Raw genomic sequence first — 23978 nt, forward strand, 5'->3', positions numbered from 1 at the left:
CAGAAACATTTTCTCCAAGACAATTCGTGTCTTCTAAATATCATTAAAGTATGATTGCCACAGAGCCCTTGGGGAGCTGACACCCAGAGGAAAAAGAACACATCACTAATAGCTAGTCAAGTACCAACTGGCTCTAAGTTGCCAACTCCTTTTCCTGGAAAAACCAAGTATATCTGAGCAAAAGGAACATTGATGATTATCAGGAGACATCCTCTGGCATCAATATTCTGCTTGGCAAGGGATGAATCAGGATTCCAAATGCCACCTGAGTCACGGAGTAGTTCAAGCAGAGTCCAGCTACACCCTGGAAGAAGGTGAACTTCAGGCCAACATCCCATAGAAAATCCTCAACCAAAAAGTTCTTCTTACATTTCAATCTCAAAAAGGTGATTAAGGAGTGCCTGACAACTAATGAATCATCGAGCCTTACATCGAAAACCGGGGATGTACTGTATGGTGACTAACATAATATAATAAAAAATCATTATTAAAAATAAATAAATAAAAAATAAATAAAAATTAAAAAAAAAAAAAAAGGAGTGCCTGAGTGGCTCAGTTGATAAGGGTCTGCCTTCGGCTCAGGTCATGATCCCAGGTTAGTGGGATTGAGCCCCTCGTTGGGCTCCCTGCTCATTGAGAAAGCCTGCTTCTCCCTCTCCCATTCCTCCTGCTTGTGTTCCCTCTCTCGCTGTGTCTCTGTCAAATAAATAAAATCTTTAAAAAAATTTTTTTTTAAATTTGGGGGCGCCTGGGTGGCTCAGTCGTTAAGCGTCTGCCTTTGGCTCAGGGCGTGATCCCGGCGTTATGGGATCCAGCCCCACATCAGGCTCCTCTGCTATGAGCCTGCTTCTTCCTCTCCCATTCCTCCTGCTTGTGTTCCCTCTCTTGCTGGCTGTCTCTATCTCTGTCGAATAAATAAATAAAATCTTTAAAAAAAAATTTTTTTTTAATTTAAAAAAAAAGGTGATCAACCTGAGAAATAGTAACCACGTATAATAAGTTTGCATAGACTAGCGAGCTAAGGACTACAGCAATGCATTCTTAGGAAACAGTAAATTGAGAAACTATTATTTCCAAAATATATGCCTGTTGTCATAGATTTCAAGTGCTCTGGCAAATGTGTTCTTAATTTTATATTGTCCTGAGAAGTATCCTGGCTGCATTTAATTGCTCATTTGACTCACTTAAGTGAACAATCATTCTTAGAAGTTTGCAACACACAAGGCAAAAGTTAAGCAGAGTTAATAGAAGTCGATAAGAAGGCTAGCTGAAGACAAAGCATAAGCTGACACCCTGCGACCTCTCCCACCCCCACTCCTGGGTGGGATTTGTGATGTTCCTCCAGGAAGCTCCCAACTATCTGCATGTTAATGCCTTGCTAGAGGGAAAAACAACCTTAATTTGACAGTGGCAAGGCCTACAGTATCCCCTGAGTCTTCTTTAACATAGAAAAGTACTTTCTCAATATCCCTTTTTCCTCACCTCCCCCAACCCCATAGTGTATAATCAGCCACCTTCACAACCCCCGGGGCAGCAGCTCTTTCTGCCCACGGGTCCTGTCCCTGTGCTTTAATAAACCACCATTTTGCACAAAGGACGTCTCAAGAATTCTTTCTCAGTCCTCGGCTCCGGACTCCACCCCACTGAACCTCACCGATATTCCAAACCCCATCAAAGTGACAGTCCAAATCCTCAAATATAAAGACCGGAAAAGGCACAGCCAACAAGAGGAATATATCCCCGAAGAGGGAGAAGGACACGGGCAGAGCAAAAACATCAGGAAAGAGCAGGGAGCCTTTCGTGTGAAGTGGCAACAGCAGCTAGCCTAAACTCCAGGGGAAACCAGTTAATGTAACAAGGAACAGAAGTAGGGTGGTAAATAACTCCAAAACCAAAACTCTCAAAATACGTGGAGAAAACAATTTCAGTAATTCTTCCCTGACCTTCAACTTCAACGTTATTTCTAAAGTAGTGATAAACTGAATAACAATGCAATCCTAACTATTAAACTATTGAAACACAAAAAGGCAAGAACTCAAAGTCTTCGAAAGAGGCCTTCCTTACTTTATGCAAAATGGAGGAATTCTGTTATCCCAACATGGACATTATTTTTTTTAATTACCCTAGAAAATGTCCACCTCATCTCAAGATTCTACCTCAAAATGATCAATTCTAAGTTTGAAAGGACAAAAGCAAGTATATTTTGCAAAATTTTTATCACGTGAAAACCTGAAATTTCTTTTTTTTTAAAATATTTATTTACTTGAGAGAGAGCATGAGTGGGGGGTGAGGGGCAGAGGGAGAAGTAGGCTCCCCACTGAGCAGGGAGCCCAATGTGGGGCTTGATCCCAGGATCCTGTGATCATGACCTGAGCCTAAGGCAGACACTTAACTGACTGAGCCATCAGGCACCCCTTGAAATTTCTTTATAATACTGCATGACAAAGCCTCAAAACATTGCATAATGCTATGCTTTGCCTCATTGTGCTTCCTACTTTTAGTTATTATCAACTTCACACTACAGAGAATAAAAATTGATATCCTGGATAATTATGTCCTTGTCTGCAAGTATAGTTCTTCCCATATGCAGTAAATGAATAATTTTTTAATTAAATAAACGTCAAATAGCTCAGTTCAAGCATGGGAACGGCCTTACTAAGCCTCAATTATGTACACAAATGTTGAAGAACATGGTGAGGAAAAAATAATATCTTCACAGCTTCACCTGTTTATTAAAACCAGGGATAGCAAAAAAATAATTTCAACAGCTACATTTTTAAGGATTTCTGCAAGTATAATATTTGCTTTCTTAATGATTTGCATCATAAATATGCACCTCCTTGTTAAGTTTACCTTAGGGGAATAGGAAGAAGCCTCATTTACACAACAGTGTCATAAACTGATTCAAAGTACATTTCACAGGACACTTTAGAGTCAGCATCAACTTCTTCTGTAAGAGTCTTCATAGTAAGCATTCTTTTAAAGTACACATGAAACATTCTACAGGATAGACTATAGACTGGGCCACAAAACAAGTCACAATAAATTTGCAAAGTCTGGAGTCATACAAACTGTTGTCACCATTGACTCTGAGAAAGTGGAGTGTGGTCCATTTTACTGATGAAGCCTAGTGCTTCCTTCCTTCCTGCTCATATATAAATTAATTCCCAAGTAGAAGGTATGACTGTGTGGCCCAGATGACACAAAATGGCCAAATGGGAATATCCCAAGCCCCACCTCACCCATCATCCATTTTTCAGCCCAGTGGGCTGGTCTCTCATTTTCAGCTAATATGCAGTGAAGAAGGGAGTCTTGCTCCCGGACCAAAACAACTCTTTCCTTAGTCATACCGGATGAAAGGATTTCATTAGCTTCCTTGTGATAAAGAATTAGAAGTTGAGAACAGAACCTTACTGTATATCTGTTAGAATTGGATTTTTTGTATATATTTATATCCATTACTATAGGTAAACTATATATAATTTCCATTCCAAGGTGTGAGTTTGGCCATTCTTGAAAATTTCTATTGTCATCATACTTAAGCTAAAGCCAAGTACTTCTCAAAATCCTTTGTTAACAAAATCCATTAGAAGAGTTTAAGACTTAACATTTATTTTTTTTAGTTCTTTGTATCCAGAATAAAGAACTCTTGTAACTCAATAAAAACACAAGCCAATTTTTAAAAATGAGTAATTGCCATAAAGAGTCATTTCACCAAGAAAGACACACAAATAAATAATAAGCATATGAAAGGATGTACATCATTAGTCATTTGGAGAAACTAGAACACTTATATACTGCTGGTAAGGATGTAAAATGGTACAGCCACTTTGTAAAACAGTTTGGCAGTTTCTTTAAAAATTAAATTTATCATACAAACCAGCATGTCTACTCCCAGGAATCTACCCAAGAAAAATGAAAGCATATGTCCACACAACACTTATATGTGAATGTTCATAGCAGCATTCTTTGTAATAGTCAAAAAGTAAAAATAACCTAAATGTCCATCAACTGGTGACTCTATAAACACAACGTGATACATCCATACAATAGAATTTTGCTCAGCAATAAAAACAAACTACTGATACAGGCTACAACATGGATGAAGCTCAAAAAATCATGCTAAATAAAAGCAGCAAGATGCAAAAGACTATATATTATACGATTCAATGTATATCCAATTTCAGAAAGGCAACTCTATTCTAGAGATAGAAAGCAGATCAGTGTTTGCCTGGAGCTGGTAGGGATGGGGGTAGGGGCATAAGGCTGGGAATTGTCTGCAAATGGGCTCAAGGAAAATTTAGAAGGTAATGGAAAAATCCTAAAACAAGATTGTGGTAATGGTTACACAAGTCCATAAATTTACTAAAAATTAAAAAAGAAAACCACTGGGTCGATTTAATCTAAAATCTTTATTTTACAAATAAGAAAATTGCCTTTTCAGCCCATAAAAATGTCCGACTATCCTTCTAGTACCTTTGGTTTGGGTCTCATATTTGAACTCTGATATTGCTTTCGAATTCTTCCTGTTAAGGGTCCTATTCCCGAGATGAAGTAAATACAGGACAGGAATTCGTGTTAAATTCTTGATGACTTAATTTGGACTGAACTTACTTGGTTTAAATTCGTAGGAATAAGCATGATAAGACTGAACCACTCTCCTGAATCAGATCAAACATAGCTTTTGTACTCCTTAATTACTCAGCTTGTACCATTCAAAATTCCCCAAATGTACACAAGAATACTCATATCCAGGGACAAACAAAAAGTAGCCTCTAGGGTAAAAATAAGAAACAAAAAACAAACCACAAACTGTCGTCTCATTGTGGATTAATAGTCATTTCTGCTTTTCATCATTAGCAGTATGGAGAGTTCTACATGTAAAATGAAGGGACATGCCAGATGACCTCAGAGATTCCTTCCAGTTCTAACATAAATCATGACCCCCTGTTATTCCTTTTATTTATCATTTTTACCCATTATCACCTATTTCTGTAGTAGCTGTGCATGAATCTATTTTTGTCACACTATTCTTTTACCAAGAATAAATCCTTAGGAAAGTAAGGTTTTTTTTTTTCAAATCCAGAATAGAAGAAACAAAATCTCAGCTTTTTAAAAACTGAATCCAGGAACATTTCAAAATAGCTTTCTCAAAATCCAACATTCACATAAAGATTTGAGATTCCTAATGTAAAGCATTAACCAGTAGGACTGTTTTTTTTTTTTTTTAATGAAAAAGAAATGTATTGAAATACAACTCCTTTTTTTTTTTTTTTTTTTTTTTTCAGTTTAAAAATGAATTCAAAGAGAGGCGCCCGGGTGGCTCAGTCGGTTCAGTCCCTGCCTTCGGCTCAGGGCATGATCCCAGGGTCCTAGGATGGAGCCCCCAGTCTTCAGGCTCCCTGCTCAGTGGGGAGCCTGCTTCTCCTTCTCCCTCTGCCCCTCTTCTACCACCCCCCCACTTATGCTCTCTCTCTCAAATACAATCTTTTTTTAAATGAATTCAAAGATAAACTAAATATAATTCATAGTCAGAAGTATAATTTATAGTCAGAAATATAATTCATCATCAGAAATATATATTCAGTCCAACATGGCCATGGGCAGGCAAGATGCTTAACCTCTGCCCAGAAAGGCTGTAAAAAAAAAAGTGATTTATTACTTTAAGGATTAAATTTAGGAATCGTTAGGCTTATATCCTTTTATTTGATATTTCCTAGCACTAAAGAGTAAGTAGGACAATGGAAAAATGGAAAAGTGGCTCTCTCTGGGGAATGGAATGGGGGCTATTACTAAAAACCAGATGTGGATTTTGACTTTTCACTTTGCTTTTTTGTACTGTCAGACATTTTTGTCATGAACATATACTGCTTTTACCTTTCAAAATCTAATAAAAATTATTCAAGAACAACACAGAGCCTTTTCACTTCCTCCTATGTATGTCCCTTGAAAGAAAGGAGGGCCATAGCACTAATGAACTTTAAAAAGCCTAATTTCAAACTCCATAGCACTCCAGGTATATTTGTCTTAAGTGTTCACTAGAGCATAATGGTTAGGTTTCTCTGTCTCCTCCCTAAATAGTAAACAACTCTCTCTCTCTCTCAAATAAATAAATAAAATCTTTTTAAAAAGGTGGGGGGGCCTGGGTGGCTCAGTCAGTTAAGCATCTGCCTAAATAGTGAGCAACTTTACAATTGGTTCTCAGTCTCATTGATCACTTTCTCTCTTGCGCCTAACACATTGCTATTCCTTGTTCAAAAAATGTTCATTAAGGGGCGCCTGGGTGGCACAGCGGTTAAGCGTCTGCCTTCGGCTCAGGGCGTGATCCCGGCGTTCTGGGATCGAGCCCCACATCAGGCTCCTCCGCTATGAGCCTGCTTCTTCCTCTCCCACTCCCCCTGCTTGTGTTCCCTCTCTCGCTAGCTGTCTCTCTGTCAAATAAATAAATAAAATCTTTAAAAAAAATGTTCATTAAGCAAAACTAAACCACTGAAGTTTTGCCCTCTGACTCCCATCTTTGTGATCTTTAGTGAGTCAGTTTTTTTTTTTTTTTAAAGATTTATTTATTTATTTATTTAACAGAGACAGCCAGCGAGAGAGGGAACACAGCAGGGGGAGTGGGAGAGGAAGAAGCAGGCTCATAGTGGAGGAGCCTGATGTGGGGCTCGATCCCGTAACGCCGGGATCACGCCCTGAGCCGAAGGCAGGCGCTTAACCGCTGTGCCACCCAGGCGCCCCAGTGAGTCAGCTTCTTACATTCAAAATAGGAACGACAGAACGACCTCACAGGGATGTTAATTAAATGACACGATATATAGAAGCCCTTAGCACAGTGCCTGGTATGTGGTAGTCTCCACTCCACTCACCTCTTCTTTTAAGAGAAGTTTCTTCTCAGTGGGAAAGAGTAGTAACTTTCACAAGATAAAGCAAACAAACAAACAAACAAAAAAACCAGCAGTCCTTTTTCTGACTTTTAAATGCCAGTTTAAAGGCTGTAAAGATGGGCCAGGTAAAACACTAGCCTTGGTACGTGTTTCAGGAATCCTAAGACCACCCATACATGCAGTGATTTGCCAGAAGGACTCCCAGGATACAGACGCAGTTGCACTCAGGGGTATAGTGTGTTACAGCCATCACCAAGGGGGGAGGACCCAGCAGGAGTCTAGAGGAATCCATGCCCACATTTCCTGCTCTCTCCCCAGCAGCAGGAAGGATTGTGTTCCTCCAGCAAGGACATGCAGCAACATGTGTGTGGTGTTCTGCCCCACAAAGTCCTGCTGAACTCAGAGTTCAGGGTTTTTCATGGGGGTCTGTCCCATCGGCGTAATGACCTGCCACAAGGGCCAAACTGTCAGATCCCCAGAAGGAAGCAGGTGCTTAGTGCCCCAACGGGCAAAACAACCTAGTACTTAGACAAGCTTTCAAAGGCAGAGTGCCCAGGCGCCAGCCAAGGACCAACCTTGTAAGAAGGCCTTTTTAAAGATAGCAGCCTTGGCCTTCCTGCACACATGGCAAATGAGCAACTGGCAAAGGAGGGCACAAGTTGCAGGAAGGAAGAGTAGTAAGAACTGGGGGAAGCAGAGAAAGGACAAAATAGTGGAAAAGAAAGAGAGAAAAGGAAGTCAAGGGAAGACAAGGAAAGAAGCTGGGAAAAGGAAGAGGGAGGGCAGGAAGAAGAGGAAATCATCGCTGGGCTGACCCGACCTGACTTCTTACTCCGGCCCCCTGACTCTCCAGCTCCTGGCTCAGGGCTGCTCTTCCCACAGCCCCACCTCACACTCCACTTTGTAAGATGCCGCAGGGCTGCCCTGTACAGGCCTACTTTCATCCCCTCTGTTTATATACATATATATCTGTTCCCTTTGTCCTGCCTTGGTGTAATCTGGCTGCTTTGATAAGGAGATCGAAGGATAAGGGAGGAAAAATCCAACAGTGATAAGATTAAATAGGAAAAGTCATTTGAGCTAAATGGAACAAGAGGACAATAACAGGCTCCCAGAGCCCCTCTGAACTTTGAAAGCAATACGTAGTCCTTCTGGCTTTAGAAGACAAGAAATACTGGGAAAATATCATGGCAGAATGGACTCTTTTCAAATGTACAGTTGACCCTTGAACAACGTGGGCATCAGGGGCACCGAACCCCCCCATGCAGCTGAAACTGCGGATAACTTCTGACTCCCCCCAAGACTTCACTACTAATAGCCTGCTGTTGACCCGAAGCCTTACCGATAATATAAACTGTTGATTACCACATAGTTTGTATGTTATATGCATTATACACTGTATTCTTACAATAAAGTGAGCTAAAAAATGTTATTAAGAAAATCATAAGGAAAACACATTTACAGCACTGTACTGTGAAACATCCACATACAAGGGGACCTATGCAGCTCAAAGTAGTATTGTTCAAGGGTCAAGTGTACTTCTAATTACAGTGGCCTCCCTGACTTCTGAGACGTCATTGGTTACTTCTCCCATTTAAATATCTAGAGCAAGTTTGTTTTTTTTTTTAAAGTTAAAAGATACTAGGGTTTTATTCTTCCAACCCTCCCTTTTTTTGGACTTTCTAAGTTCATAAAAAAGAAAAGAAGATAAGCGAGCTATTTCTTGCCCTGGTGCTTTTGTAATTGAAAAATATAACAGATCCTTTTCTCCTTTTCTCACATTTTGTATTTTAAAAATTGCTGTCAGACTAAGGCTTTGCCAAGTTTCAACCCCAAGTGAAATCTTATCAAGAAAACTGAAAGATATATAAAAAGCAGATGGATTATAGGTATAATCATACAGCCTACACACATGTTATGGTTTTTTAAACAAGTTCATCTCTCTTGTGTTAAATGTATAATATTAATTATATTTATGTACTGAAATATATGTCCTCTTATGATTCCATTTTCATATTATCAGGAAGATTTTACTTTTGTAAAAAATATATACGTATTCATCTGGATAAAGACAGATATCTTAGGTAAGAGAAGAAATTAGAAAAAACATGATAGCTTTCCATCTTCAGTTACCTGGAAGTCTACCACACACGGACAAAGAAGAAGATATTTTGACAACTCCAGAGGATGCAGGTTGAACAAAGAGTAGACAATTTTCTTTAGGCACATTAAACTCACTTAACGAAAAACTTGCTATCTGGTATTAGTCCTGTCTAGAAATGGAATGGCTACTTCATTTGCAATTGTCAAGTGAGGGGCATGTCACTGAGAGAGCTCAAGACTGGAATGCAGGTATTAGTGAGACCCGGAGAAATCAGTGGAGAACCAATGGAAGGACTGGACAGAAGAGTGAACACAGACTCCCACAGAGGCCAAAGACAACGATGGGCTACCAAGAATGAATTGGGAGACTGGGAACCTTATTGACATGGGGCAGATTCCAAAAGCCTTGTGACATGGGTCAGGTGGCCAAACATAACTGAAGAGGTCTGAAGTTGAAGTTTAGCACAAACATAGAAGGGAATTTCAACTGGTTAGAGAGAAAGGGATTGAGCCCCAAGAGAAAACTTAAGGTTCAGCCAAGAGAGTTCAGGTTAGACTAGACTATGTGGAGGTAACAAATTAATCCTGGAATCTCAGTGGTTTAACACAACGAAGTTTATTTCTTGCTCAAAATACATGCTCCCAAAGCAGGTAGGTAGGGAGCCCTGTTTCACACAGTTATTCTGAGGGCTGAGCTCACAGAGGTCTGATGCGTTATAGCTGCTTCATCTGTATCACGGGGCCTCCAAGTTCTTTGAATATAAGAAACAGGAAAAGGCAGGAGCACGCAGACTCCTAAGTGACTCAGAACTACAGGGAGGCTTCACTTCTCATATTCCCATTGGCCAGAGCTTAGTCACATGCCCCAACCCAGCAATGAGGGAGGCTAGGAAATGTAGGGGAGGAAATGGCCATTCAGTGAGCTCAGTTGCCGGAGGGTGCACTGCCCAGACAAAACCCTTTCCAGGCAGAGATGCTATAAACATTCTTTTTCTCAGCTACTACCCTATAAGGCCTTCTTTGCCCAGCCATTAAATAAGTTCTGAATTTCTGACATGGTGGGTTACCATTGTTCAAGCATTCAAACAGAAGCTGGGGAGTGGCCAAAATCCAAAACACTGACAACACCACATGTGGGCAAGGACGTGGAGCAACAGGAACTCTCATTCATTGCTGGTGGGAATGCAAAACGGTACAGCCACTCTGGAAGACAGTTTGGCAGTCTCTTACAGAATTATAAATACTCTTACCATATGATCCAGTAATTGCACTCCTTGGTGTTTACCCAAATGAACTGAAAACTTATGTCCATACAAAAACCTGCACAGAGATGTTTATAGCAGCTTTATTTAAAATTGCCAAAATTGGCAGCAACCAAGATGTCCTTCTGTAGGTGGATGGATAAATAAACAGTGGTCCATCCAGACAAGGGAATATTATTCAGCACTAAAAAGAAATGGGCTATCAAACCACAAAAAGCCATGGAGGAACCTTCGACACATATTAGTAAGTGAAAGAAGCCAATCTGAAAAGGCCACATACCATATGATTCCAACTATATGACATTCTAGAAAAGGCAAAGCTATAAAGACAGTAATAAGATTATGGTTGACAGGGGTTGGAGGGGAGAGAGGGATGAACAGGCAGACTGTAGAGGATTTTTAAGATAGTGTAACTATTCTGTATGATACGACAGCAGTGGACTCATGTCACTATGTGTTTGTCAAAACCTACGGAGTGTGTGCAATACCACAAGTGAACCCTCATGTAAACTACAGAGTTTGGGTGATAACAATGTGTCAGTGTAGGTTCATAAACTGTAACAAATGCACCACTCTAGTGTTGGTAGTATGCGAGGCTGTGCAAGTGTGGGGGCGTGGGGTGTAGGGGAATTCTCTGTACTTTCCCCTCAATTTTGCTGTGAACCTAAAAGACTCTAAAAAATAAAATTTATTAATAAACAAAAGTGGGGATATCCCTCTTCAATAAGGCAGTAGAAGGGATGTATTTATTTGGCACGAAGTGAATCAGATGACCTCTTAAAATTCCTTCTAACCCTGAGGTTCCCTGATTTCTATGCTCTGTTTGGTGTTGAGAGACCACGGATTTCTTAGGACAAGAAGGGATTTTAAAGGTCAACCAATGGATGAATTCTTTTCCCTGCAGCAGGACTGCTGAAAGGTCATCTAGTCTATGCTGGAAGATCTTCAGAGAATGGAAATTTGGTGCCTCCTTGATTAACTCTTTCAGCACCTCCTCGAATCACCCTGTCTGAGAGTCATCCTTACATTGAGCCAACCTGTATCTCCATAATTCCCACCCTTTTTGCTATCAGAAAGATAGCAAAAAGTGTCTGGAGGCAAATCTAATACCTATTCAACAGAAATCCCACCAATAAATGTGAAGCCCTTGCCTTATAGGTAGGCTCTGCAGGTAAGTGAGGCAGGGATCAGTGACAACCAGACAGCAAGCCAGACTCAGAGTGACCTTGAGGTCCCGAAGGACGGAGGCAGGGGCTCAGGTGAGGTGCTTGTGAGGTTATCACTGCGTAGGGCCACAGAGCACCATCATTTGTTTGGGGAGGGTCATCAGCCTACTGATGAATATTGAGTTTATTTCAACTAAACATTTCTATACCATACCTTCCCCAAAAGGTTCTTTTAAATTGATTATAGACAGAAGGATCTAAGAAGTTCACAACCTTATTTAGGAAATATAAAAGAATTGTGCCAAATCAAGTGGATACTGCTCATTCCTTATCTTGCTTGGTATTCCTTAGAAATCTAACACTACTAAATACTCTTTCTTTGACACTTCCCTCTTCCTTGGCTTAAACTTCTTTGTCTTGGGCCTATTTCCTCTCAACCTCCTTTGATTCTTTCTCCTTCCTTCTACTAGTGGTGGTTTTCCCAAAAAACCAATCCCCAGCCTTGTTAATAAGACATCTTTACTGGGCGATCTATCCACGCCCATGGCTGTATCTACACTTAATATGTTGACGAATTCCAAATTCATATCTCCCCAGAGCCTCTCTCCTGCACTCCCAATCTACCTCTACCTAAACAGGGCACAGATGCCAGGAGTATGGGTGCTCACAATGGATCCCACTGTTATTTACGCCCTTGTTCATGCATTTCCAACTTGGCACCATATTTACCCAGTCTCCAAAGCCGGGAGATCAGAAGTCATCCTGTACTCTTTATTCTCCATGAACTTCCATAATCCAGGCATGAAGTCCCCTCAATTCTATCTCCAGGCAGCTCTAAAATCTGCCTCTTTTTTGTTGTTGTTGTTGTTGTTTTTAAAGATTTTATTTATTTATTTAACAGAGAGAGGGGCAGCGAGAGAGGGAACACAAGCAGGGGGAGTGGGAGAAGGAGAAGCAGGCTTCCCGCCAAGCAGGGAGCCCAATGCGGTGCTCGATCCCAGAACGCTGGGATCATGACCTGAGCCGAAGGCAGACGCAACGACTGAGCCACCCAGGCGCCCCTAAAATCTGCCTCTTCCTTCCATCCTCATCCCAACGACATGGTTCATCATCTCTCATTTGGACTGTTGTAACATCCAGCTTTAACTTTTACATGTTTCATTATACACTTCATTATAGTTTAAGTGCTTTTATAATGAACAACAAATTTCTTTTAAAGATTTTTAAAGTTTATTTAAGCAATCTCTACACCCAACATGGGGCTTGAATTCACAATCCCGAGATGAAGAGCTCCATGCTCTACTGACTGTGCCAGCCAGGAGACCCCTGAACAACAAATTTCTTGACTTGGAACCTACCCTGTTCCAGTCTAGCTTCCTACAAGCCACTAACTGAAACCATTACAGGTATTTGATCATCTAGTAGTTGCTACAGTATCTCTAGAGAGTATGCTTTATGTCACAATTTCTTGGTTTATCAAAATCAAATTTCTATTAATTTTCTGCTACTCTAGATGAGATTTAACCTATCTCTTTCACTCCCAAATTTCCAGTAGCCCTTCTTCCCAAAATTCTATACATACCCAAATATAAGGCAAGATTTTTCCTCAAAATTATCCCATCATAAATAAAGTCTTAACAAAATAAAATAAAGTCCTTATTAAGATTTTCATATTACAGGCAGTAGGCAGTCTCTCAATTACTTAATTTTGAACAACAAAGTACTATTTGGGGAAGACGCATTAACCTGAAATGACCTCAATCAAACTCAGCTTGAATGCTTATAGAGGTCACTTGACATGATGGGGGAAGGTAAATAAATTTAACACAGATTGAGTCACCATTTCTAGAGACATGACTTCAAACTGCAGCTCTCGGTGCCACTGCATACAAGCCTTTTATAAAAATCAGTTTATTACAATACATTAAATACATATGTTATGGAGCTTACAACAAAGCAATGGGCATATATGAATCATGGTAAAATTTGTAATGGCAGCATTGTGCTCAGAATAAAAAAGTGCTACAATCAAACAACTTTGTGGAAGTGAATATGGCACTGTCTTCAACTGGCTCTTGATGGAGGAGAAGTGAATGTCAATGTGCATGTGAAGCATTTGAAAAAAATTGTATCATGAAATATGAGAGTGAAAAAGAGCAGTTTTGTATAACTATATTTTATATAACATGAGATTTAAAACATGTAGATATAATTAAAGTTCAAGTTAGGGGCACCTGGGTGGCTCAGACGGTTAGGCGTCTGCCTTCGGCTCAGGTCATGATCCCGGGATCCTGGGACGGAGCTCCGCATGGGGCTCCCTGCTCAGCCCCTATCCCCCACTTGCGCTAGCGTGCTCTCTCTCTCTGAAATAAATAAAATCTTTTTAAAAAAAGTAATTAAAGCTCGAGTTAAATACTATAGGTAGACATTTGGCTATTTCAACTCTTTCCCTAAATATTATATGTTCAAGTTGAAAAAAAGAGAAGTTGTTTTCAACTCTCTCATTTGGGAAAAGGATGCTTTCACTTATATTCAGGGTCCACTTATACTTGGGCGTATATTCCAGTTATATCTCCAGATCAAGACCTCCATTGGTCACTACTGCTAGTAAGTAAGTACACTTCTGTTTCTCTAGTTCATGTTCTCTCTACCATAGGCACTGTCTCTTGGCTCTTCATTCTGTAAAGGGAAGCCGTAATGCTCTCTCCTTTCTTTTATTACTCCTTCCCTGTCCCTACGAACTTGATTCTATAGTAAAACTCATCTGTGATTTGCCCAGCAAGGGTTGCAAACTATCAGCCCCGGAGTGAACAATGATGTAAATGTTTTTTGTTTAATTTAAATAGAAATGTCTAAGTTAAATTACCTTCCCGGTATTTTAAACTGAGAAATTTCACCAGTAACCGAAGTACTCTTTTCTTACTTCTTTTGTGCTTCATTCTTTTGCCTTCTCAATTTCATGACCTTCACCCTAACATGTTCAGTCATCCAGCTGCCTGGAGAGAGACTGGAATTCATTAAAGAAAAAATCTGAAGAGAAAACCCAAGGAAATATTAATCTCCAGGTCTTAAAATCAGGCTATAAAGCAGGACACTAATCCTCCAAAACTAGCTTATTGCTTGAGAGAGGATTTTCTCAATTACTTTATGTCCCTCTTAAGTTTGCCAAGGATCAAGCTTTGAGGACCCGGCCTCATGGATTTCCACAGGAGCCTGACAGCAGGTAATCCAGCTCTGCCAGCTGGACACATGCTGTGGCAGTCAGAGGATGTTACATGTACGCTCACTGTACAACCTGGTCTGACTAAACGGTCCCAGTTTACACGTGCTATCCCTTCATTCCCTCCACGTAGTACCTCCTTTCAGCTCTCACATGTGTTCCAAGTCACATGATCCATTTTATGGGTCATCCTAGTTATGATGGAAGTTAAGGGACAGCCCTCTGTGATGCTTAATTTTATGTATCAACTTACCAGGCCACGCGGTGCTCAGATATTTGGTCAAACACTATTCTCAGTATTTCTGTGAAGGTGTTTCTGAGTGAGATTAAAACTTAAATTGGTGCACTAAGTGAAGCAGATTGCCCTCCCTAACTTGGCTGGGCCTTGTCCAATCACTTGAAGGCTTAAATAGAACAAAAAGGCTGACCCTTTCCCAAGTGAGAGAGAACTCCTCCTGCCTAATAGCTTTCAAACTGGTACACTTTTTCCCACCTTGGAATTCTAACTGAAACATTGGCTCTTCCTGGGTCTTGAGCCTGCTAGCCTTCAGACTGGAACTACGCTACTGGCTCTCCTGATTCTCAGTCCTTTTGAGTCAGACTTGAACTATACCATTGTCTCTCCTGGGTCTCCAGCCTGCCAAGTCACCCTACAGATCTTGGGACTCATCAGCCTCCATAATTGCATGACAATTCCTTCTAGTAAATACCTTTATACACACACACACCCTATTGGTTCTGTTTTCCTGAAGAACCCTATTACACCCTCCTGTCTTCTGATCTGAGGAACTCTGAGAAAGAGAGAGAGAAAAGCAGGAGAGCAAAGTAAAGAGTTGGGTCTCCTGATTTCTTTTCTTTAGCTTGTGCCCAGCAAAGGAGAGACATCATGGACAAAATGTGGGAGAATACAGACAATCTGGAACTCTGAGATGAAGCTCTCATACCCCTCTGCAGTGCAATCATATACCTTGCCTGACAACCATGTCATGCAGGAGAAGACCTTGAAATTCAGCTTGCTCAGGTTGCCCTGGTTTCTACGACAGAAAACAGCTGAGCTTCTAGATGTAGAATTTGTTAAAGAGAATGGCCACAGTGGGGGTAAGGTGGCATCCACTGAAGATTCTACAGAAGGCCACTTAAGTCAAGACTGCTATGGTCTCAATGTTTGTGACCCACCCCCCAAATCATCTGTTGAAATTCCAACCCTCGAAGGTGATGGTATTTGTAGGCAGGGCCCTAGGGTGATTAGGTCATGAGGGTGGTGCCTTTATGAATGAGATTAGTGCTCTTATAAAAGAGATCCCACAGGGCTCCCTAGCCTCTTCCACCATGTGAGGATACGATGAGAAGTCTGTGACTCAGAAGAGGGCTCTCACCCTGATCTTGGACTTCCAGCTCCCAGAATTGTGAGAAATAAATTTTTGTTGTTATAAGATACCCAATCTTTGGTATTTTGTTAGAACAGCCAAATGAAAGTCTGGGTCAGACCTCAGAGGAATCTGCAGTGACAAGAGAGGAAGATCTAAGGCCAAAGCAGCCACCGCAACACGAGACCCTCACAAAGCCAAGAGTAGCCATGTCACCAGTCCTCCCATCAAAGATGTGAGCCGCAAATGCCAGCCAAGCTAGCAGCACCCAAGGGAACAAGTAAAAATGCTTTAAGAACCCAGAAGGTGACCCAAAGAGCCTGACTCTACCCTCCTGCCAGGAGGTTACAAAAGCTACACCCTATCCCACACCCTATTTTGTTGAAATGGTTGAAATGACCTGCAAAATATGACCACAATATATATTTCAAACTATATAAAAAGGGTGCCCAGGTGGCTCAGTCAGTTAAATGTCCACCTTCGGCTCAGGTCATGATCCCAGGGTCCTGGGATCCAGCCACATCAGGATTCCTGCTCAGCAGGAAGTCTGCTGCTCTCTCTCCCTCTGCCCCTCCCACCTGCTTGTGCTCTTTCTCACTCTCTCTCTCTGTCAAATAAATAAATAAAATCTTACAAAACACTACATAAAAAGCTTACAACTCGGGGCGCCTGGGTGGTGCAGTCGTTAAGCGTCTGCCTTTGGCTCAGGGCGTGATCCCGGCGTTCTGGGATCGAGCCCCACATCAGGCTCCTCGGCTGGGAGCCTGCTTCTTCCTCTCCCACTCCCCCTGCTTGTGTTCCCTTTCTCGCTGGCTGTCTCTCTCTGTCAAATAAATAAATAAAATCTTAAAAAAAAAAAAGCTTACAACTCAATAATAAAAAGACATAACCCATTTTTTAATGTAGGTAAAGGATTTGAATCGACATTTCTCCAAAGTAGATCTACAAATGGCCAATAAGCATATAAAAAGATGTTCAACATTATTAGTCATTAAGGAAAAAAATTAAAACCACAATGAGATACCACTTCATACCCACTAGGAGGGCTATAATCAAAAAGACACACAATGACAAGAGTTGGCAAAGAGGTGGAGAAACTGGAACCCTCACACTCTGCTGGTGGGAGTGGAAATTGGTACAACCACTTAGGAAAACAGTTGGATAGTTCCTCAAAAAGTTAAACACAAAGTTCCTATTTGACCCAGCAATTTCACTCCTAGGCATATACCTAGGAGAAGTGAAAACATATGTCTACATAAAGACTTGTACACGAATGTACAAGCAGCATTATCTATAATAGCCAAAAAGTGGAGACAACTCAGATGTCCATCAACCCATAAACAGGATGTGGTCTATCCATACAATGGAATACTATTTACACATAAAAAGGAATGAAGTATTGTTCATGTTACACAGGGATAAACACTAAAAACATTATAGTAAGTTAAAAAAGCCAGGCACAAAGAGGCATGTATTGCATGATTCCATTTATATGTAATGTCTCGAGTAGACAAATCAATAGAGACAGAAAGTAAATTAGTGGTGGCCAGGGGCTGGGGGGAGGGGAGTGACTACTAATGGGTATGGGTTTTGGGGTTTTTTTTGAGGTGATGAATGTTCTGGAGTTAGATAGTGGCAATTGTACAACTTTATGAATATAACTAAAAACTACTGAATTATAACTTTCAAAGGTGAATTTTATGGTATTTGAATTATACCTTAAAAATTTAGAAAAGAGGAAAACATCTCCTAAAATTTCAGAGTGGAATAACATTTAAACAAGTTTGACTTTTAGGTGTTGTTGGTGTCTTCTTATGTTTTTCCTCTAACCAAAGGAAGGGAGATTGGGAGAGGCCAAAATTACAGACTAAATAATGAAATGAGCTCCTTTTCCTCATATCTAGAATGTGGTATGAAAAGGATTTTCTTACCCTGTGATATGCATAAAGATCCAGCTTTCTGGGGCACCTGGCTGGCTCAGTCGGTGGAGTGTGTGACTCTTGATCTCAGGGTTGTGAGTTCGAGTCCACACGGTAGGTGTAGAGATTACTTAAAAATAAAATCTTTTTTTTTTTTTTTTAAAGTATCCGGCTTTCTTGTCCTCTTGAAATGTTTTTATCTGGTAACAGGGGCTGGTCATCCTGTATGAAAATAACCCTCTCAGTCACCAGCAGCAGCAGTGGCCCACTTTAGATGGGCCACACGCTCTGCAGGTTGTCACGGCCCCTTCCTCAACCAGCATCGCTCACTCCCATTGCCTCTCTAGTTCTGAATGTATTTGAATTTGTGATTCCTGGTGAAAGAGTCAATTTCAAATGTTAAACATCAGTAAGCAGTGTTCATACTTGTTTCAGGTAGGAATATGTTTAGCTGTGAATAACAAACATCTAAGTAACTACCTTTAACAAATAGGGTTTTTTCCTTTCATGTATCAAGAAGTCCAGCAGCAGGTAGTTGCTCAAGTTGGACCAAGAGCCCAAGGATAATAAGATCCTAATGTCCAGAGGCTACTGGCTGTCTACCAAATATCTATTTTCTCTTTTCTGTATTATTTGAACCCTGAGATTACTTGAAGGGGCAATGCGATGAGCTAAAAATGAAATGTCCTGTTTCCCTTACAACTAGGAGTATTTGAGATAGTCCCGGTCAATGAGATGCAGGAAAAAGTCACTCAAGGGGACTTCTAGGAAGGCAATTTTAAGGGGTCAACACAGTTGGCATATATCTTCTTTTCTCTTTGCTCTTCCCCTTCTCTATGGCTAAAATGAAAATATGATGGCTAGAGGTCTGACAGCCGTTTTGAGAACAGGATGATTCAGATGTCAAAGCACAAAGCCAAAAGGAGTATGGGTCCCTGGTTATATCATGTAACTACTATAGCAGTCTTAGACTACCCACTGTGGATTAATAAAGCCATAATTTAAGCCACTCTTTATGGGTTTTTACTACTAGTAGCTGAATGCAATTTCTGATTTGCACACAGGTGGACGAATGGATAAAGAAAATGTGGTATATCCATACAACGGAATATTATTCAGCTTTAAAAAAGAAGGAAATTCTGCCATTTGTTACAACATAAATGAACTTGGAGGACATTATGCTAAGTGAAATAAGCCCAGTCACAGAAAGGCAAATGCTATATGATTCCACTTAGATGAGGAACTTAGAGTAGTCAACCTCATAGAAGCAGAGAACAGAATAGTGGTCGCCAGGGGCTGGCGGGAGGGGGAAATGAGGAGATGCTACTCAACAGGTTAAAGTTTCAATTATGCAAGATGAATAAGTTTTAGAGATCCGCTTACAACACTGTGCCTATAGTTAACAATACTGTATTGTGTACTTCAGAATTTGTTAAGGGGGGGGCACCTGGGTGGCTCAGTGGGATAAGCGGGTTCCCTACTCAGCGGGGAGCCTCCTTCTACCTCTCCCTCTGCCTGCCACTCCCCCTGCTTGTGCTCTCTCTGTCAAATGAATAAACAAAATCTTAAAAAAAAAGAATTTAAGAGGGTAGACCTCATGTTAAATGTTCTTCCTACAATAAAAGAAATTTCTTTTTTTACACACTCATCCAGATAACTAGAAAAAAATATTAATGTGTATATGTGTACATTTAATTTCCACCTAATGAAAACACAAAATTTTTACATTCTTGTAGCAAACAACACACTCCAAGAATATATCCTTTTGTAGACCCAGTTTGAGCCACGCTGTCCTAAATAGTTAATGACCTCCCTCTTACTCCTTTCTCTGGAGCTTGTATGTGCCTCTCTGGCTGTGCTTGTCGTTTTGTAATACATTTCTTTGTTTTCTCATCTCTTTCCTACTTGTCTGAGAGCCTCTTAAGGTCAGCAACTGCTCTTCTCTATTTCCTTACAGATAAATCTAATGACTTAACACTGGATAAAATGTTCTATAAATACTGGTTGCTTTGAATGAAGCTCTAGATAAAACTCATCACACTTTGAAGGAGGCCCATCAGTATGACAGATTTGAAATTATCTTTACTTGCAATTTGTACAAACACAGAAAAGGAAAATCCATTAAAAAGTACTCAAGTCTTTAAGAACTTGACTTTGATGGCCAGCAAAGAAGACCAAGGAAAGCATGCTGTTCCCCTTGACAGGTATTTCTTATTTATCCTTCCTATCAGAACTCATAGATTTTGTTTATCCTTCCTGTTCAATCAGCACCGAGAGGTGTAATGGTTGTGAAAGGTCCCTAATGTCTTTGGCACCCTCCTTCCAGCCTCCTATTTTAGGGCAGAACCGATGAGCTCATTTACAGAAAGGCTTGCCAGGCTCTGCATATGGTTTGCAATATAAATAGATCACATCTTAGGCATATCAGCAAGATAGAGGAGGCTTGCCCTCCCCAAAGTCTGCTGAAGTAGAAATTCTCACCTAAAAAAGTATGCAAGCCACCTCTACTTTCTACTTCTCAGGGAATTTAAGGATGTGTTGTGTGAAAATTTCAATCTTTGGCAAACTTAGATGAGTCCTGGACTATCCAAAAATAAAATATTCCGAAACTAAAGACTAAACGGTAATCCTGTTTAATTTCAGACTTTCACCTATCATTGGGCTTCATGACTACATATTTATTAAGATCAATTTTGGTTCACAATCTGGGGGTTATAACCTATTGCATTAGCCTAAACATACAGTGATTTGATTCCCCTTTGTCACTTATAAATAAAACCTGGTAATTTGATTTACTCATGATACGACTCTCCATTAAAATCAAAATGAATCTACAAGGTAAAGTTGACAACAAAACCAAATTATCCAGAGCTACGCAATAGTCACAAACGGGGGCTTTTTCATCTACTTTAACATGTAATTATTTGTTTTTAATGCTTTTTTATTTGAAATAGTTTAAGACTCGCAAGAAGTTGCAAAAATAACAGAGCTCTCTGTACCTGCACCCAGCTTCCCCAAATGGTAACATCTTACATAACTATAGGGTGCTGTCAAAACCAGAAATTGATGTTGATAGAATACTACCAACTCAGCTAATAATCTCATTCGGATTTCGCTCTTTTGCTGTACTTTTTTGGGGGTGGGGGTTCAGTGTCTAGTTCTATGGAATTTTATTACATGTTTAGACATGTGTAACCACCATCACAAGCAGGATACACATTGGTATTCTTTTAAAACATTTATGGAGGGGCACCTGGGTGGCACAGCGGTTAAGCGTCTGCCTTCGGCTCAGGGCGTGATCCCGGCATTCTGGGATCGAGCCCCACATCGGGCTCCTCCGCTATGAGCCTGCTTCTTCCTCTCCCACTCCCCCTGCCTGTGTTCCCTCTCTCGCTGGCTGTCTCTCTCTCTGTCGAATAAATTAAAAAAAAAAAAAAACCATTTATGGAAGCCCAACCAGGCACTAGGCACTGTTAGGCAGTTTTACATAATGACCTCATGAGGTAAACTTATTTTCTTCATTTTGGAGTGAGAAGACAAATATAAAAAGGAGAAAGCATACATCACCCCTTCTTTGGCCCTTTACTATCAGGCATGTGACTAGGAAGAACTATTGTCTAATGACATCAATTTCAACATGAGGGATTGATTTTCTTAATTTTTATATTGGGCCTTCATTAAGTCATAGCCCTTCAATTTTCAAATGTATAAAGAGGAAGTTCACACAAGTTCACATCTTCTTTTTTTTTTTTTTTTTTACCTACCATTAGACATGAAGCAAGTGAAGAGATCACAAAACAAAGAGGATCCATCCTGCAACTCAGGACAGCAAAAGCCCCAGGTCTTAAGTCCCTTTCGCTTTCCCTCAAAACCATAGCAACTCTATTTCTGTTCTTGCTTTTCTCCTGCACCCAGACAATAACATTTTTATCCTCTGAGGATTATTTCTAAAAATACAATGAAAAAGAAGAAACATGGAACAGTCTCTATCTTTGGTTTGTAAATGTTACTTTTAACCTGCTATCTAGTTTAGTTCCTACTAGAAAACACTCTGTCCAATGCACTGTCTTCAGGCGCCATGCAATTAGAAAATGTATGACCTTTACGCTTCATGTGCCCTTGTCCTCCTACTACCACTGGGGGGTCCCATAAAGGAAATGCAGTGGACCTCATTGGGGCTCAGCCCTGAGCTATGGGCCATTACTTCTTGTCTGACCTCCACCTCTGCCTTTCTTCAACTATTACACCCAGTCCAGCCTAAACATTTGGGACCTCACAGTTGAATTTTTCTCCTACTTCGCTGGCCGCCCCTCTCAGTCCCTTTCCCCATTTCCTCCTCTTCTTTCTGTCCTCCAAAGTTGCGGTCCTTGAGGACCAGCCTCAGCCTTTTTCCTAAGACACTGATCCTCTCTCAGCCAAGGGTGATTTTCACCCCAGGGGACATGTGGCAGTGTCTGGAGCCATTTGGGGTTGCCACGACTGGGGATGGGATGAGGAGAGGGCAAGAATGCTACTAAGCACTCTATGATGTACAGTGTAGGATAGGACAGCCCCCCGACAAAGAATTATCCCTCCCCAGAGGTTAATAGTGCCAAGGTTATGAAATTTTGCCCTAAAAGATCTTATTCAATGCTATGATATACCCAGAGTCAGTCTACATGTTGACCACTTCTAAAGTTTAATCTCTATTCTGGCCTTCCCCTGCCAACTCCAGGTTCTTATATGCATCTGTCTTCATTTATGTCTGTTAGGTGCCTCAAACTTAACTGGTCCACAACCAAACTCTTGCTGTCACCCACAAACCTGCTTCTCCCCCAGCCTTTCCCAAGTTAATGATGACATCATCCAAGTAATCGTCTTAGATTTAAATTCCGATTTTATGGAAATCATTTGGTACCGGCATACTCCGAGTAGAATCAAAGAACAGTGGAGCTGTTAGGGATCTATCTCATTCGGGAGATGAGGTGAGCAAGACCCAGAAGTTCTTGAGATGTACCTAAGTCTATACATTAAATTTGATGGTACAGCCAGAATGAGGATTATTGTTCCCCATAGCTTGTGTGTCCTAAAGGTTGTGATAACTTTTCCTGTAGATGACTTGACTCCTTTAGGTAAAATATGCAGCTCAGCTGCTTTCACTTGTTTTCGTAAGTCATTGTGTGTGAGATAGATGGTTTCGTGGAGGGCAGAGGTCAGCAAACCACACAGCCTGTGGGCCAAACCTGGGCTGCTACCTGTTTTTGCATGGCCTGTGAGCAGAATGATTTTACCATTTTTTAAATAGTTTGGGGAAAAAATTCCAAAGAACGATGATAACACATGATATATGAAAATTATGCAGGGATGCCTGGATGGCTCAGTCGGTTAAGCATCTGCCTTTAGCTCAGGTCATGATCCCAGAGTCCTGGGATCAAGCCCCGCCTCAGGCTCCCTGCTCAGCGGGGAGCCTGTGTCTCCTCTGCCTGCCTCTCTCCCTCTCTCTCTCTCTGACAAATAAAATCTTTTTTAAAAAAGAGAATTATGTTAAAAACAAATTTTAGTGTGTGTAAATAAAGTTTTATTGGAGCATAGCCACATTCATTCATTCATGGGTGTATTGCGTATGGTTCCCTACATGCTACAACAGCAGAAATGAGTAGTTGCAACACACATCATCTGGCCAGCAAAAGTAAAAATACCATCTGGCCCTTTAAAGAAAGAGTTTGCTGAGCCCAGGATACTGATAAGAGCTCAAAGTTTAGAGTTTAGAAAAAATAACAGATTTCAACTTTGTCGCAGCTGGCAGTATGATCTTTGAACATGATTCAACATCTGTGAGCCTCAAGTTAAATGAGGATAATAATACTTTCCTTGAAGGATTGTTAGGAATATTAAAAGTAATGTCCATAAAGGTTTGGAATATAGTAGGAACTCTACAAATACAATAATAATAATGCTTATTAATATTAATACAAACTTTACTCCTCAAAATTTCCCCTTTGATATGTTTTGAGAGTTCCTATGTCAAATGTCTTTTTCTGAAATCCAAGCAAATATACAACTTCAAATGACTGTCCT

The 23978-nt window shown here is 40.6% G+C and overlaps 1 long non-coding RNA gene across 2 annotated transcripts in view; it reads right to left on the reverse strand.

The window, feature by feature from the left end:
* The window catches only part of LOC123797294 (uncharacterized), a 68758-nt gene that overhangs the window by 31576 nt on the left and 13204 nt on the right, over positions 1-23978 (reverse strand). The gene's annotated exons all lie outside the window — the stretch shown is intronic.

Source organism: Ursus americanus, chromosome X (genome assembly GCF_024610735.1).
Source record: "Ursus americanus isolate L20-20 chromosome X, mUrsAme1.1.p, whole genome shotgun sequence".
NCBI classification, from domain to species: domain Eukaryota; kingdom Metazoa; phylum Chordata; class Mammalia; order Carnivora; family Ursidae; genus Ursus; species Ursus americanus.